The following is a 15,984-nucleotide window of genomic DNA, read 5'->3' on the forward strand; positions in this document are numbered from 1 at the left end:
TCACCTAACTTTTGAGCTGTATTCATGTTGCCTCAGTGGATGAACCCTCCAGTATGCCCTCTCTGAGTGCAGATCTAACATTCTCCCTGATTAATAATACAACTCCTCCACCTCTTTCACCTTCCTCTCTATCTGAACAAAAACAATGTAACCCTGAAATGTTGAGCAGCCACTCCTGTCCCTCTCTCAACTAATCCCTGTAATGGCCACAACATCATAGTCCCATGTACTGATTCAGGCTGTACGTTCATTTGCCTTCCCCACAAAAATCCTTGCACTGAAATTAACACAGTTCAGCCCAACTCCCTCAGATCCTGACCTGATATTTGGTTTGAGATTCCCTGATGAAAGTTCTCCTCTTCCATTCATTGGTGACAATATATTACAAAAGACTAACAGTAAAGCAGGAAATATTGTGAACAGTCAATTCCAGTTTCCTCACTTGTACCTTCAATTTGTGAATTACATCATGCACACTGCATAATTCCAGTAAACTGCTGAATAATTATTTTACTTCTAACAACTATTTACAGCCGCTCACTACAAATTCTCTCTCCGGACCCTTTGGATTGACTGCTCTCTTCTCCCTCTCTCAACCAAATCTCTGTAATATTAACATTGCAGTAATATATACTCCCCCAAGCTCCAAGTTTATTTGTTTTACCTGTCAGACTCCTAATATTAAAATCAGCACACATCAGCCTGCCAGGCCCATTGTGTTCAGAACACTCTGCCTGTTAGTTGTTGGTCTTAGCTGGACTGGGATTAATCCCAACTCCTCCTCAGTCACTGTACTTGTAGACCTACTGCTGTGGATCCCCCCCACCCCCCTCTTCCCCACCTGCCACACTATTTAAACCCTCCTGAGGAACAATAGCAAACCTGTCTTCCAGGCGATGAACCAGTTCAGGTCTATCCCGTCCTTGTTGTGTATACCCTATTGAGTTGGGAATCCCAATGACCTATGTATAGGAGATTGCTGCACGTTCAGGACCATCCCGACCTTCTTGTGCATATCTTACTGACCAGGGAAACCCACTGATCCACATATCGGAAGAGCTGCCACCTCTACCAGATCTTTAGCCATGTATTTAACTGTACGACCTTTCTATTTCTACCATCACTAACACGTGGCATGGTCTAGTCTCTCCAAAATTCGAATATTCTTTCAGCTCAACTCTAGCAAGACATTTTCTTTAAAAATGGATAGACTTGTTAATAAAAACGTATTTCTGACCACATTAGCCAGGAACATGGAGTCCACTGGATCAGTCCAATTACCACAGGATCTGATATCTACCACCTCCACCAAACATGTTTGACAAGGTATACATATGGAATATCTATTTGGAGATGGACGAGGATAACTAGAAGTCAGTCCCAAAGACCAGAAAGTGTCAAAGCAGATGAATGCCATTCAGCCTATTCATTCTGCTTTGCTGTTCAATTGGAATTTTGCTCTTCTGTTCCTTTCAATGACAGGATCTTTACCCAGCATCCCTAGCGGGTCAGACAGCGCCAAGGTCTTTGTGCGCACAACCCTGCGTCGGGACCATCTAGTGCGAAGCGATGGGGTGTGGGGAGTGCCAGGGGTAGCACAAGGAAAGGCTGCATGCTGAAGGACTGAGAGAAATGAGTGGGAAACCAGGGACACTGCAATCACACAAGTGTCCGGGCAAGTCTCCTAATCACCCAGGACAAGCCGATCCCCATGGCCGTTTTTACCGCAAACCAGCTGTATTTGTTGTTTCTCCACGATGTGGCAGCTGGTGGGCCACATTATGATTCACAGTGACAATGTCTGCAGTAAATCCTGTATGCTGGAAGAACTCTGGATTACAGTCGGTGATTTGGAGTATGTGTTTCAAACATTGCAACTCTACAGGGAGGGAGAGTGTTACCTGGACGCTGTGTTTTAGGAGACAGCTACACTCCTTAGATCAACTAACTCAACTATGGTCAGGGACAGGGAGGTTTGTGCCTATGAGTGAGGCAGGTAGAGGGATCCAGGAAGTAGAGTTGCAGGAGCTCCAGCCCCTTTCTGTGTCGAACAGGTACACGTCTTGTTCCCTGTTTGGATGGGAATGGGGACTGCAGGAAGGATGAGCTGATTGGCCATTTCACTGAGTTTTGGGAACATTTCAAGGAGGGGAAGAAAAGAGAGAAGTTGTTGTAATTGGGGATAGTATAGTTAGAGGCAAAGACACTGTTTTGTATGACTGGGATTGAGAATCCTGAAGGTTGTGTTACCTAACTGGTGTTCAGGTGTGGGATATCTCCTCAGGACTGCAGAGGAACTTGCATTGGGAGGATAAAGATCCAGTCGTCGTGGTCTCTATAGGTACCAGACGACAGAGATAAAACTAGGGCAGAGGTTCTGCTAAGGGATATGAAAAGCTAGGAGGTAAATTAGAAAGCCGAGCCAAAGAGGAAATAATCTCTGGATTATAGCCTGAGCCATGAACCTGCACAATATCGGCAAGTGAATGTGTGGCTCAAAGATTGCTGTGAGAGAAATGGGTTTCAATCATGGGACTTTGACACAAATACTGGGCAAGGAGGGAACTGTTCCGATGGGATTGCCTTCATCTGAACCGTGCAAAATCACTATAACGTTGAGAGAACATCTATCATCCATGATCTGATGGCAAAATGCGCGTAAGACAACATGGGCTTATAACAAACAGATGGCATGCATATGTTAACAGAGAATTGTACGTGACAAACACAATTCAGATTGTTATTTCAGGATCAGAGAGGCACGAGTGGGTCAAGCTCTTGATGTTATTGATGTTAAGGAACTATAATGAAGTACCATTTACTGCACTCAATTGCATTTTGATTATAACGTTGGGGAAAAGACACAAAATAGAGAGGTCTGGGGGCATGGCTGTTCAGACTAGGAGGAAGGTCAGGTATGTTCCCCAGGCACCAGTATTGGAAAGTCACTCCTTATAACGCATTGGAAGAACAGATTTGAGGATACATCTACAATGAGGAATTCGCAGAGACAATGTTAATGAAATGCGTTTTTGCAATATATAACACAGGTAAAAAACGATTTTCTGTACAGACCAAAATATGCAAAGTACAAAGAGATAAGATTGTTAAAATGCACTCCTGATATTCAACTATGTAAATTGAAATATGGATTGCAAAAATAGGGAAGTGGAGCGTAAAGTTTATCAATCATTATTTGACCCACAGCTGAAGTGCTGATTTCCCCTCTGTCAGTTATCTCCCTCACTCCGATTCTCTCGCCCAGTTTCTTACACAGTATCTCGGGGGTTGGGGAGTGGGGGAACTATCATTTCTTGCTGCTCTTGGCATAGCCTATTTTTAAGTATCCACCTTCTGCATGGAGCTAATCCATTGGTCTTTTGGGTTCATTTTAGCTGTCAGTAACCGAGCTCTATGATATTATCGGAAGTAAGTTATCTGGGGTGACAGCCAGTATCACCGTAGAGATCAGAGGGTATGGCACCCAGACAAAGGGTTTGCAGTCCAGAGGAATTTCTACATAAAGCTTCCAATTTCTGTCTATCCATATCCATCTAACCTGATGCTGGCTTCTGATCTATCGAACTTCGTCGTCATCTAACACCTTTTCCTCTCCCACTTAGTCAGTCACTTCCGTTTCTAGCCTATCTCAGTTTATTTCCCTTCACTTTCTTTCTCTCTGTTTATCTCTCTCTCACACAATCTACCTCCACACACTCTGTCTATCTCCAGTTGTGCAGTTGGAGAGCTTGTGATCACATGATGGGCTGACTGGCCTCCATCTCTGCTATAATAATTGTAAAGTTCTTTGACACACAACAAAAGCTTCACGTGTCTGAAGCTGGTCCAGTGACAAGTACAGTGCACAATTACCCATTATCTCTTCCTGTTCTTATCTGATGTGCAGCTGCCTTGAAATGTCTGTTCAAACAAAACAGACTAAATAAAATTCGAGTAGTCAGGAGGACGTACATGATGGTGTATTTCAATCAGGATTTACTGAATGATGAGATTCCAAATTAATATAAGCAACGAATGAAACATAGGGCAACACAAGAAATGACAGCTAAGTGCAGCATTTTGATTCCAAGTAGGCCTTATTGTATTATCGCTAGATTATCAATCCAAACAATCAGCTCCTGTTCTGCGAAGCCAGGTTCGAATCCCGCCACTGCAGATGGTGGACATTCAATTCATTTTTTAAAATCGCTGGAACTAAGAATATACTGATGAGAAGGAAATTATGCTGATTGTCAGAAAAAAAGTGGTTCACTCAATTCCTTCAATGAAGTAATATTCCATCCTCACATGGTCTGGCCGACATGTGACTCCAGACCCAAAGCAATGCGATAGCCTCTCAAAGGTCTTCTGAAATGGTCGAGCGTGACATTCAGTTGTACCAATCGCTACAAAATCTCCAAGAAATTAAGCCGAATGGACCACCAGCTGTCGACTTGAGCAGTGGAAAAGTCAACATGAGAAACCCATGATAGAATTGGTAAACATGACAACCGCACTGCCATTGTGGAGACAAATCTCACGGTGACATTGAGAATAAGCTCTATTGTGTTGTGTGGCACTATCACCATGCTAAATGGCACAGACTTCCAACAGATCTAGCGACTCAAGACTGAGCATCCATAAGACAATGTGGTCCATCAATCGGAGCAAAAGTATACTACAGCACAATCTGTAATGCCATGGCCCAGCAGATAATTCAACCATTACAATCAAGCCAGAGGACCAACTCTGGTACAATAGAGTGAGCAGGATGGAAAGCCAGGAGCAGCACCAGGCATACATAAAGATACAAGTTTAATCCGCTGAAGCCACCAAACAGAACAACTTGCATGCCAAACAGCAGAAACAGCAAGGGAGATACGGAGCTAAGCGATCCCAAAAACAACACATCAGATTTAAGCTCTGTAGTCCTGCTAATCCGATCATGAATGGTGGTAGATGATAAAACTATTCACCAGAGTAGGACGCTCCTCAAAAATCCCTATCTTTAATGATGGAAGAGCCCAGCAAATCAGTGCAAAAGAAAAGGCTGAAGCTTTCACAGCAATCTTTAGTCAGAAGTTGCGAATGGATGATCCATTTCAGCATCTTCCTGTGGTCCCCATCATTAAAGATAGCTGTCTTCAGCCAATTCGATTAACTGATATCAAGAAACAGTTGAAGGCACTGGATACAGGAAAGGCTATGGGCCTGATAGCATGCTGGCAATAGTCCTGATGACTTGTGTTCCAGAACTTCACGCTTCCTTAATAAAGCTGTTCCAGTATGGTTACGAAACGACAATGCAGAAAAACTACTTAAGTGTGTTCTGTACATAAAACGCAGGACAAATTCAACCTGGCCTAATGCAGCTTCATCAGTCTACTCTCCATCACCAGTAAAGTGATGGAAGGTGTCATCAACAGTGCTATCAAGAAGCACCTGATCAACAATAACATGCTCAGTGACGCCCAGTTTGTGCTGCTCCAGGGACACTCAGCTCCTGACCTCATCACAGCCTTTGTTCAAACATAGAAAAAGGAACAGAATTCCAGCATTTGACATCAAGGCTGCATTCTTTCAAATGTGACATCAAGGAACTCGAGCAAAAAGGGTATCGTGGGCAAACACTCCATTATTAGAGTCATTCCAAACAGACAGGAAGATGGTCATGGTTGTAGGAGGTCAGTCATCTCAGCTCCAGAATATCTCTGCAGTCGTCCCTCAGACAGTGTCCCAGGTCCAAACATCTTCAGCTGCTTCATCAATGGCCTTCCTTCCAACACAAGGTCAGAAGTGGGGTCATTTGACAATGACTGCACAATGTTCAGCACCATCCGCAAATGCTCAGATACTGAAGCAATCCATGCCCAAATGGAACAAGATCTGGACAATATCCAGGCTTGGCTTGACAAATGGCAAGTAACATTCGCACCACACAAATGTCAGACAATGACCTTCACTAATCAGAAACAATATAACAACTTGGTATTCAGCAGCATTGTCATCACTAAATTCCCCGCTGTCAATATCCTGGCGGTTACCATTGACCAGAAACTCACTGGACTCGCCATATAAATATAAGAGCAGATCAGAGGCGAGGAATACTGCACGTGTAACTCACCTCCTGACTTCCCAAAGCCTGTCCAACATAATCAAGGCACAAGTCATGAATGAGATGGAATACTTCCCACTTGCCTGATTGAGTGCAGCCCCAACTATACGAAAGAAGCTTGACACCATCCTAGACAAAGCAGCCCATTTGATTGGCACCACATCCACAAGCATTCACGCCCTCCACCACCGTCGCTTAGTAGCAGCATTTGTACTATCTGCTAGACACAATGCAGTTTATTTTAGATTTTTCTGTTATTAGAAGGGTGTTCGCTATTCTAAGACTCATTGTTGCTGAGTTCTGTGATAAATTGCACCTGTTTTATTAAATTAAGCAATACTGGCGTAACAGAATCAATCATTCAAAAATACCAGACTGAAAGTGACAATCATCGTAGAGTCAATGTACTCCCACCAGATGAGACACACAGATAGGAGCTTATATTTAATATATTACTGCGCTACTGGCCTACACTGAATTCTCCCACTGTCCACACCACAGGGGTTGCCATTGACCAGAATGTGAAGTCAAATCAACATACAAATACAAGGGTTACAAGAGCAGGTCAGAGACATACAATTCTCCACTGAATAACTGACCCTATTACCATTAGGGCATGGGATATAGCAACAGAGTTAGTCTATTCAGCCCATCCCTTCACTCTGAAACTGTGCCATTTTGTCATAGCCTCTATGACTAGTGGAAATATCTTCTACACACACCGGAGCAATCTTTGGAGTAATCGATCAGTTTCGATCGGATGGTCCCGCATCCTTCGAAATTCCATCCAGTACAGACACAGAGTCCTCAACTGCTGCTCATATACCAAGCCGTCATTCCCAAGATGCATCACCTCCAACACCAGCAGATCTTTCCCTAGAGATAGTGCCCAGAACAGCTCCCAAAATCAATGCCGTCTGAGCATTGCCCGTTACATTCTCAGCAGGATGCCTCTTCTCTTGTATTCTCGCTCCCTTGAAAAGATTGCTAACATTGCATTTGCTTTCCTAGCTGCCAATTGAACCTGCACAATTATCATAAGAAAGGAAGAGTGCTTCAAAATCCTTTTGTGCTTCACATATAATGGATCCTACTGGAACATAGTGTCTGCCTCTATTACGCCTACTAAAAGGCATAATCTCACACGTTCCCATTTTGAATTCCATCAGCCATTGTGTTCTCACAATCGCAAACTATTCAAGTCATTCAGCAGATTGCCCACTTCCTCAATATCATCTGCCATCCAAACATCACTGTATCATCTGCAAACGTAACAAAAATGTCCTCAGGTCCTTCATTCTGTTGGTTCATGTAAATGGCATTTCCTGACTCCCGAAGGACAGTCCACCATTTACAAGGCACAACACCCAAGTTGCTCTGACTCCATTCAGGTGAAAGCAGTGGCTGACTGGTATTATGCCTGTTAAATCATCACTCCCTGCATCACCGATGCTCAGTAGGAGCACACCCTGCCCACTGTTTTGTTGTGAATTTACCCCATTATGGTGACACAGGACTTGATGGCGCACAATCCCAGTCTACTAATGTCATTCCGTTTCAACACGAACTATGCGGTCCTCACACCAACTAACGTCACTGTGTGTTGATGGCGATGGATGGAGATGAGGAAGGGGATGTCTCTAATGAATGACGGTGTGACTAACAGGCTGAAACCTGCCCCGACAGCCTCGGATGTACCTGTGCCCGCTGTCATAGCTGCAGACATGATCAGTCTTCCTGGGAGTCAACTCAAGGAAAGCGACTGGCCTGGACGTTGTTAGCGGCAGACCACTCAGATCCTGTGAGGAGCACCTGGCAGCGATATTCACAAACATCTTCAGCCTCTCTCTCCTACAAACTAAAGTCCCAACCTGCTTCAAGAAGACCATCATCATCCTTGTAAGTGAGAAAGCACATGCAACGTGCCTTAAAGACTTCTGCACAGTGGCTCTAAACTCAATAAACATGAAGTGCTTTGAGAAGCTGGTTATGGCCCCCAAGACCTCCAGTCTACCAGCCTGACCTGATCCCCAATAATTTGCCGACTGATATAATGGTTCGCCAGCAAGTGCTATATCTCAAGCCCTGCACTCATCTCTGGGACATCTGGACAACATCATGAGCCTACACCAGACTCTTGCTTATGGACTACAGCTCCACCTGCAACATCATTTTCCACTCCTGAATGCTCTCAGAACTCCCTCACCTTGATCTTGGCACCGCCCTCTGCAACTGGATCCCCAGGTTTCTTACCCACAGACTGCAGTCAGTGAAGATAGGTATCTGGACCACCACTACAATAGCACTCAACACTGAAACACCTGGAGGATGCGTTCTCAGCTCCCTGCTGTAATCCCCGTATACCTACGGCTGTGCCCTCAGCCTCCTACTGTCCTCCCTGCACAACAACAGCTGTGTCAACAGTGCACCATTGCTCCTATTCTACTCCCTGTACACCCACAGCTGTACCCTCAGCCCCCTACTGTACTCCCTGTACACCCAAAGCTGTGTCCTCAACCACCTACTGTACTCCCTGTACACCGACGGCTGTGCCCTCAGCCCCCTACTGTACTCCCTGTATACCCATGGCTGTGTCCTCAGCCCCCTACCGTACTCCCTGTTCACCCACGGCTGTGTTAACTGTCCCCTACTGAACTCCCTCTACACGTACGGCTGTGTACTCACCTCCTGACTGTAGTCCCGGTACACCCACTGCAGTGCCCTTAGAAACTACTGTATTCCATGTGCAAACATGGTTGTGACGTCAACCCCCTACTATACTCCATGTACATGCACGGCTGTGTCCTCAGGCCCTACTCTACTCCCTGTACACACGTGGCTGTGTCCTCTGCCCCTTACCATACTCTCTGTATACCCACGGTTGTGTACTCAGCTCCCTACTGTACTCCCTGTGTATCTACGGCTGTGTCCTCAGACCCCTGCAGTACTCCCTGTACACTCACTGTCCTCGGCCCCCTACTCTATCCCTGTACACAGACGGTTGTGTCCTCAGCCCCTTACTGCACTCCCTGTAAACCCACAGCTGTGTTGCCAAATTCCAAACAACACCAGCTGTAAGTTCACTGATGACTCCGTCAAAGAAGAAGGGATATTAATCAACGAAATCAAGAAGGGATATCAATGTTCACCTCTATCGACAAAACTCTAGCCAGAGAAACAATAGCCAACCTGCTGGACATACAGATCAGACAACAAGATGGTGAACCTATCAACAAAGACTGCATACTCAAACTACTGGAAATGTGCCACAGAACGCACTTCACATTCAACAACCAAGCATATGAACAAATCAACAGCACACACATGGGCTAACCCATCTCCGGACTCATAGCAGAAGCTGTAATGCAAAGATTAGAACAAACAGTTTTACCGCAAATTCAACCCAAACTCTGGGTCAGATATGTGGATGATACCTTTGTAATCATTAAAAACACAGAAATAGAGAACGCACACAGGATCATCAACGCCACACTCACAGGAATCTGATTCACTAGAGAAGAAGAAAAGGGCAACCAACTTCCATTCCTTGGCGTGATGGTACAGAGAACACCGAATGGAGAATTCACCATAAAGGTATACAGGAAAGCCACACACACTTACCAAGTCCTGAATTATGAAAGCAACCACCACAACACACACAAAAGAATTTCCATCAAGACACTAGTCAAAAGGGCCACAACACACTGCAGAATACGTGACCTGCAAAAAGAGGAAGAAGAACACCTCTACAATATATTCGCCAAAAACGGATACCCCCGCAATTTCATCAACAGATGCCTTAGGGAAAGACAACGGAATGAGAACATGCCACAATCCAAAGAAATAGCCACGTTGCTATAAATATAGAACATTTCTGAACGGACAACCAGACGATAACGACAATTAGGACTCATAACAGCTCACAAACCAATAGCCGCTCTCAGACAACAACTCACCAGGACAAAGGACCCGATACCCAGCATGAGCAAAACCAACGTAGGTACAAAACCGTATGCAAGGACTGCACAAAGCACTACATCGGACAAACAGGAAGACAGCTAACGATCCGTATCCATGAACACCAAGTAGCCATGAAACAACAAGACAAGCTATCCTTAGTAGCCACACACACAGATGACGAGCAACATGAGTTGGACTGGGACAACACTATTATCATAGGACAAGCCAAACAGAGAACAGCCAGGGAATTCCTAGAGGCATGGCACTCATACACAGATTCAATCAACAAACACATCGACCTGGACCCAATATACCGGCCACTGCAGCGGACAGCTGCAACTGACAACCAGAAGCGACAGAGACAATCCATTATAGGAAAAATCACAGAAGCGCTTCACAGGAGGCTCCCAAGCACTGAGGATGTCACCAAGACAGGGGACGAAACGTCTGCAAAACAAATTCCCAGCAGGGCGAACAGAACCACAACGAACTACATGCCTCTCGGACATGGTTTACAGCCATTATTCTGTACATCCTTGCTTACTATGATTTGTGTGTTCATCTTGGCACAGGTAACAATAAATTCTCACCTCCCTCCCCCGAGCTCTCTCCAGTGTTCACTCTCAGCTCTCTGCAGTACTCACTGCCCCTCCAATTCCCCACCCTCAGCTCCCTGTGAACCCAACCCCAGCTCCCTGTATCCTTTGTCTCGCGCCGTTTCTCATTCTGTCTGTTTCCCTGTGTTTTGCTTTTCTCTGTCTTCTGTTTCTTTCCCTGAATTTGCTATTACCTGTCCATGTGACTGTTTGCTTCCGTGTTTTGTTTCCTTTCTCTCTTTGACTAGTCGTCTTTCTGTTTCTCTCACGGCATCCTCTCTCTCCTTTCCTTCGTGTCTGTCCCTTTCTCTCTCGTTGTGATGGTGATGTCTTCTCTTTTCGTTTGAAGCAGGTGATGGCTCATTGGTTCGATGTTGGCGATACATTACACTCAAGTGTGTTTTTGTATCGTGACAGTTTAAATTGGTGACATTTCAACTGTTGTCAAAACAGCAGCCAGAACGTGGGTATTCATTTAACCGCCAATTGTTGCATCTAACTATTTTGGATCTGTCCGTCTCTCAGTGCTCAGTATACTGGCAACTGAAAGCATGCTATTGCTGAGAACAATGTCGTGACATGGTAACTGCTCTGCCCAGGACCATAAGAAACTACGGACGGTTGTGTGCACAACCCAGACCATCACGGAAGACAACATTCCATCCATTTATACCTGTCATTGTCGCCGAAAGTCTGGCAACATCAAAGATCTGGTAATGATTTCCTGCAAACTCTTCCAACAGTGATGAAATACAGAGGCTTGAAAACATGGAGCAGCATGCTCAAGAACTTCTTCTTCCCTTCCGTAATTAGACTGACTAATTGACATCTCTAAATTTTCAAACAATATTAATCTTGCTAACGTCGATCTTGCTTGGCACACCACCTGTGCAGCTGTAACCTTGTATGCCTCCATCTGTCTTTGTACCATATGATCTCTGTTTTCTTGTTTACTATCATATGCCTGCACTACTGGCAAAACAAAGCTTTCCATTGTACTTTTGACAAAAATAAATCAAATCAGATCAGATCAATCACGTGAATTGCAGTGGCTCAAGGTCTTCTCAAGAGTACCTGGGAAAGTGAAATAATGCTGGCCCAGCCAGCGATACACATACGTCATTAATGAATATAAGAGGATGGCCACACTCAGGGAAGACAGACAGGGGGAACCAAATCACTTTAAACGTTGTCTTAGACACATACAGGTTTCCCTCACTATCTGAATGTAGAGTGCTCCAACAAAACTTCTCGTAATCTGATATGGCGTAAAGTGAAGAAGCATTTTGTTTTGGAAAATAAAATCGCTTTCGTTGTAACACTGAAAATCCTCTTCTGATTTCTTTTGGTTAATGAGAACAGGTCCTAATGTATGTCATTCGGAGGGATTTGGCTAAAAGCAAACTTTTGAAAAGGGGGGATATCTGTATCTATGTGGGCATGATATTTAGGAAGATGGGAAAGGCGAAAAATAAATGAGGTGAATCTCACATTTTATTTCCATCCCAATTGACCAACATTCCTTTTGTTTGCTCTTTCTCTCTATCCCTCTCTTCCTCTATCGATTCAACTCACTACTCCTCTCCTTCAAAGCAGACTTCCCTACCAGCCTCATTAATCACACTACTGTCCAGCTGCTTTCATTTCTGAACAGTTTCCCAGCAATTTATGTTCTTCTAATTGCATTTTTAACATAATTTCAGATCGCCAACCTCTTTCTTTATTTGATTTGACCTTCAATTTTGTCATTTCATGGGATGTCGGCATCTCTGCCAAGGGCAGCATTTGTTAACCATCACTGATTACACTGACTGTGACAACTAATATACAGTTAATCACATTGTTATGGGTCTGAATTCACACTTAACCCACACTGGGTAATAACGTTAGATTTCTTCATCGAAGGACATCCGTGAAACAAATACGTTTTCACACAAAACGTCAATTTTATGTTATTTCTCGTGAAATTCACTTTTATTCCAATCTTTATCACTTTATTTATGTTCTGCCATCAACTGTGGTAGGACTTGAAACTAATTGTTTGAAACAATATTTTTCATTTAATAAGGTTTGCTTCTTAATTACGCATCCAGCGACATTCCTACTCTGATACATTGTCCTAATCATGAAGTAAAGTCTGAGACAAGAACAATTTTGTGAATGGAATATTTGTAACTGGAAAAGTAACTAGAAAAGAGCTCGAAACATAAAGGCTCAATTTTACCAACGTGCAGACAATGGTTGTTCAGCAACAGCACTGACACAGAGATGAAGATTGGTGATAATATGAGCTGGTAGTGGATAGGTTTGGTGACAGAGAGAACAGGGACATAAATCAATTCAGGGCAAAAAGGGATCTCGTGGTTGTGAACAGTTTTATTCTCAGATGTTTATAAGGAAGTGGTCTGCAATTCAAGGATAATGAATGGAGATTGTAATCGAAACTGAAGACAATAGTTTTGTTCTTTGACAAATATAGATAACAGAAATTGCAATTAAGTTCAATCTTGTTTATGAGATTAATGAATGGACCGAGGTGGAGAACACAGATATTAGCCAGAATTGTTCAGTTCCACACCGTCCACCCCGCCCAGAATAATCATCAGTACAGCTGATGTCTGATATGGTAGAAATTCCCAATGGGGGAAATCTTGAAAAGACACAAGGAAAGACTCATTTCCATTGGTGTAATTATCCAGTCTATTATTCTCAGATTCAGTTCTATCATCTCCATGTCGACGCAGCTGCTGATCTCTGTTGCTATTAGAGCTGATGCATCTGGTGCTACCGTGGAATAGCGCACTGAGTGAAGCCCCTCACCAATAGGAGAGGGAAGCCCTCCAGTGACACAATTACAATGCATGGAGACTGACATCAATCACAGTCACTGATCAAACAGTTCTAGCTTTCAATACAGCACATTCAGTTCACAATATAACTGGACTGGACTGGATGTTGACATTGCTAGCAATTGGTCACATCTCACATCACCAATCTAGTGAAATCACTTGTGAGGGAGAATGATGACTGTTTTCTTTTCGTAGGGTAGATAACTCTGCTCTTCTGTACGTTTGCAATGCTGTAACCATCCCTCCATAAATCCCTCCAATCCCCTAAAATAAACACAATCAGGGATGTGCTGATCTATCCTCCACGGGAACATACGCCAGTCAACAGACTGTCAATGGGTACAAGTGAGACTGAAGATGCTGGAAACCAGAGTTCAGATCGAAGCAATGTTAAAAAAGCACAGCAGGTCATACAACATCGAGGAGCAGGAAAATCCACGTTTTTGGCAAAAGCCTTTCATCTGGAATAGAGGCAGGAAGCCTCCAGGATGGAGAGATAAATGATGGTGGGGATGGAGGTGATAGATCAGAGGGCAGGATGGAGTGGACAGGTGGGAAGGAAGTTCGGCAGATAGGACAGGTCATGAGGGCAATGGTGAGCTCGAAGGTTGGAAGTGAGGTAAGGTGCAGTGAGGGGAAATGAGTAAACTGGTGAAGTCCTGGGGTTGAAGTTTTCCGAGGTGGAAGATGAGGCGTTCTTAATCTGGGCGTCAGGTCGTGAGGGAGCGGCGGTGGAGGAGGCCCAGGGCCTGCATGTCCTCGGCAGAGTGGGAGTGGGAGTTGAAATGTTATGCCACAGGCCAGTGGGTTTGATTGGTGCGGGTGCCCCAGAGATGTTCCCTAAAGCGCTCTGCTAGGAGGCGCCCAGTCTCCCCAATATAGAAGAGACCGCATCGGGAGCAACGGATACAATAAATGATATTGGTGGATGTGCAGGTGAAACTTTGATGGATGTGGAAGGCTCCTTTGGGGCCTTGGAGGGAGGTGAAGGAGGAGGTGTGGGCGCAGGTTTTGCAGTTCCTGCAGTGGCAAGGGAGGGTGCCAGGACGGGAAGGTGGTTCATTGGGGGGCGTGGACCTGACCAGTTAGTTACGGAAGGAGTGGTCTTTGTGGAAGGTGGAAAGAGATGTGGAGGGAAATTTATCTCTGGTGGTGGGGTCCGCTTGGAGGTGGCGGAAATGTCGGCGGATGATATGGTTAATGCGAAGGTTGGTAGTGTGGAAAGTGAGGATGGGGCGTTCTGTCCTTGTTACGGTTGGAGGGGAGGGACTTGAGGGCGGAGGGGCGGGATGTGGATGAGATGCATTGGAGGGCATCTTCAACCAGGTGAGAAGGGAAACTGCTGATTCTAAAGAAGGAGGCCATCTGGTGTGTTCTGTAGCCGAACTGATCCTCCTGGGAGCTGATACGGTGGAGGTAGAAGAATTGGGAATATGGCATGGATCTTTGCAGGAGGTAGGGTGGGAAGAGGTGCAATCAAGGTAGCTGTGGGAGTCTGTGGGTTTGTAAAAAATGTCACTATCATATCGGTCGTCAATGGAGATGGAGAGTTCCTGGTAGGGTAGGGAGGTGTCAGAGATGGACCAGGTGAATTTAAGGTCGTGGTGAAAAGTGTTGGTGAATTGAGGAACTGCTCAACCTCTTTGTGGATGCACAAGGTGGCGCTGATGCAGTCATTAATGCAGCAGACAACGACGTGGGGAGTGGTGCCGGTGTAATTACGGAAGATGGACTGTTCTACGTAGCTGACAAAGAGACAGGCACAGCTGGAGCCCTTTCGGGTGCCCTTGGTTCCCCCTTTAGTCTGGAGGAAGTAGGAATATTTGAAGGAGAAATTGTTATCGGTGAGGACCAAGTCAGCCAAACGAATAAGACTGTCTGTTGAAGGGTACGGTTGGGGTCGTTGGGAGAGGAAGAAACGGAGGGCTTGGAGGCCCTGGTCATGGCGGATGGAGGTGTAGAGTGATTGGATGTCCATGGTGAAGATGAGGCGTTTGGTCCAGGGAAACGAAAGTTTTGGAGGAGGTGATGGATATGGGTGGTGACTCGAGCGTATGTGGGGATTTCCTGGACTAGGGGAGATAGGGACAATAACGAGGAAGGTGGAGATACGTTCGGTGGGGCAGGAGCAGGCAGAGACAATGAGTCGGCCAGGGTGGTCAGGCTTGTGGATCTTGGGAAGGAGGTAGAATCGGGCAATGCATGGTTTCCAAACTACAAGGTTGGAAGCTGTGCATGGCAGATCTCCTGAAGTGATGAGGTTCAGTCAACCTGAGCTTAGACAGGAAGTGTGCACATCCCTGAAAGTTCCTCTCACTGTTCTGATCAGGCAACTTTGGAGCTTCCATACAGAATAGCAGTTTCATTTGCAGTGAAACCATAATTTTTACGCTGTTTTGTTTCAGTCCAAAACTAAAAGTGGTACGTACAATTAACTTATTAATTAAGACCTATGAATTAATTA

Source organism: Chiloscyllium punctatum, chromosome 21 (genome assembly GCF_047496795.1).
Source record: "Chiloscyllium punctatum isolate Juve2018m chromosome 21, sChiPun1.3, whole genome shotgun sequence".
Lineage (NCBI taxonomy): Eukaryota > Metazoa > Chordata > Chondrichthyes > Orectolobiformes > Hemiscylliidae > Chiloscyllium > Chiloscyllium punctatum.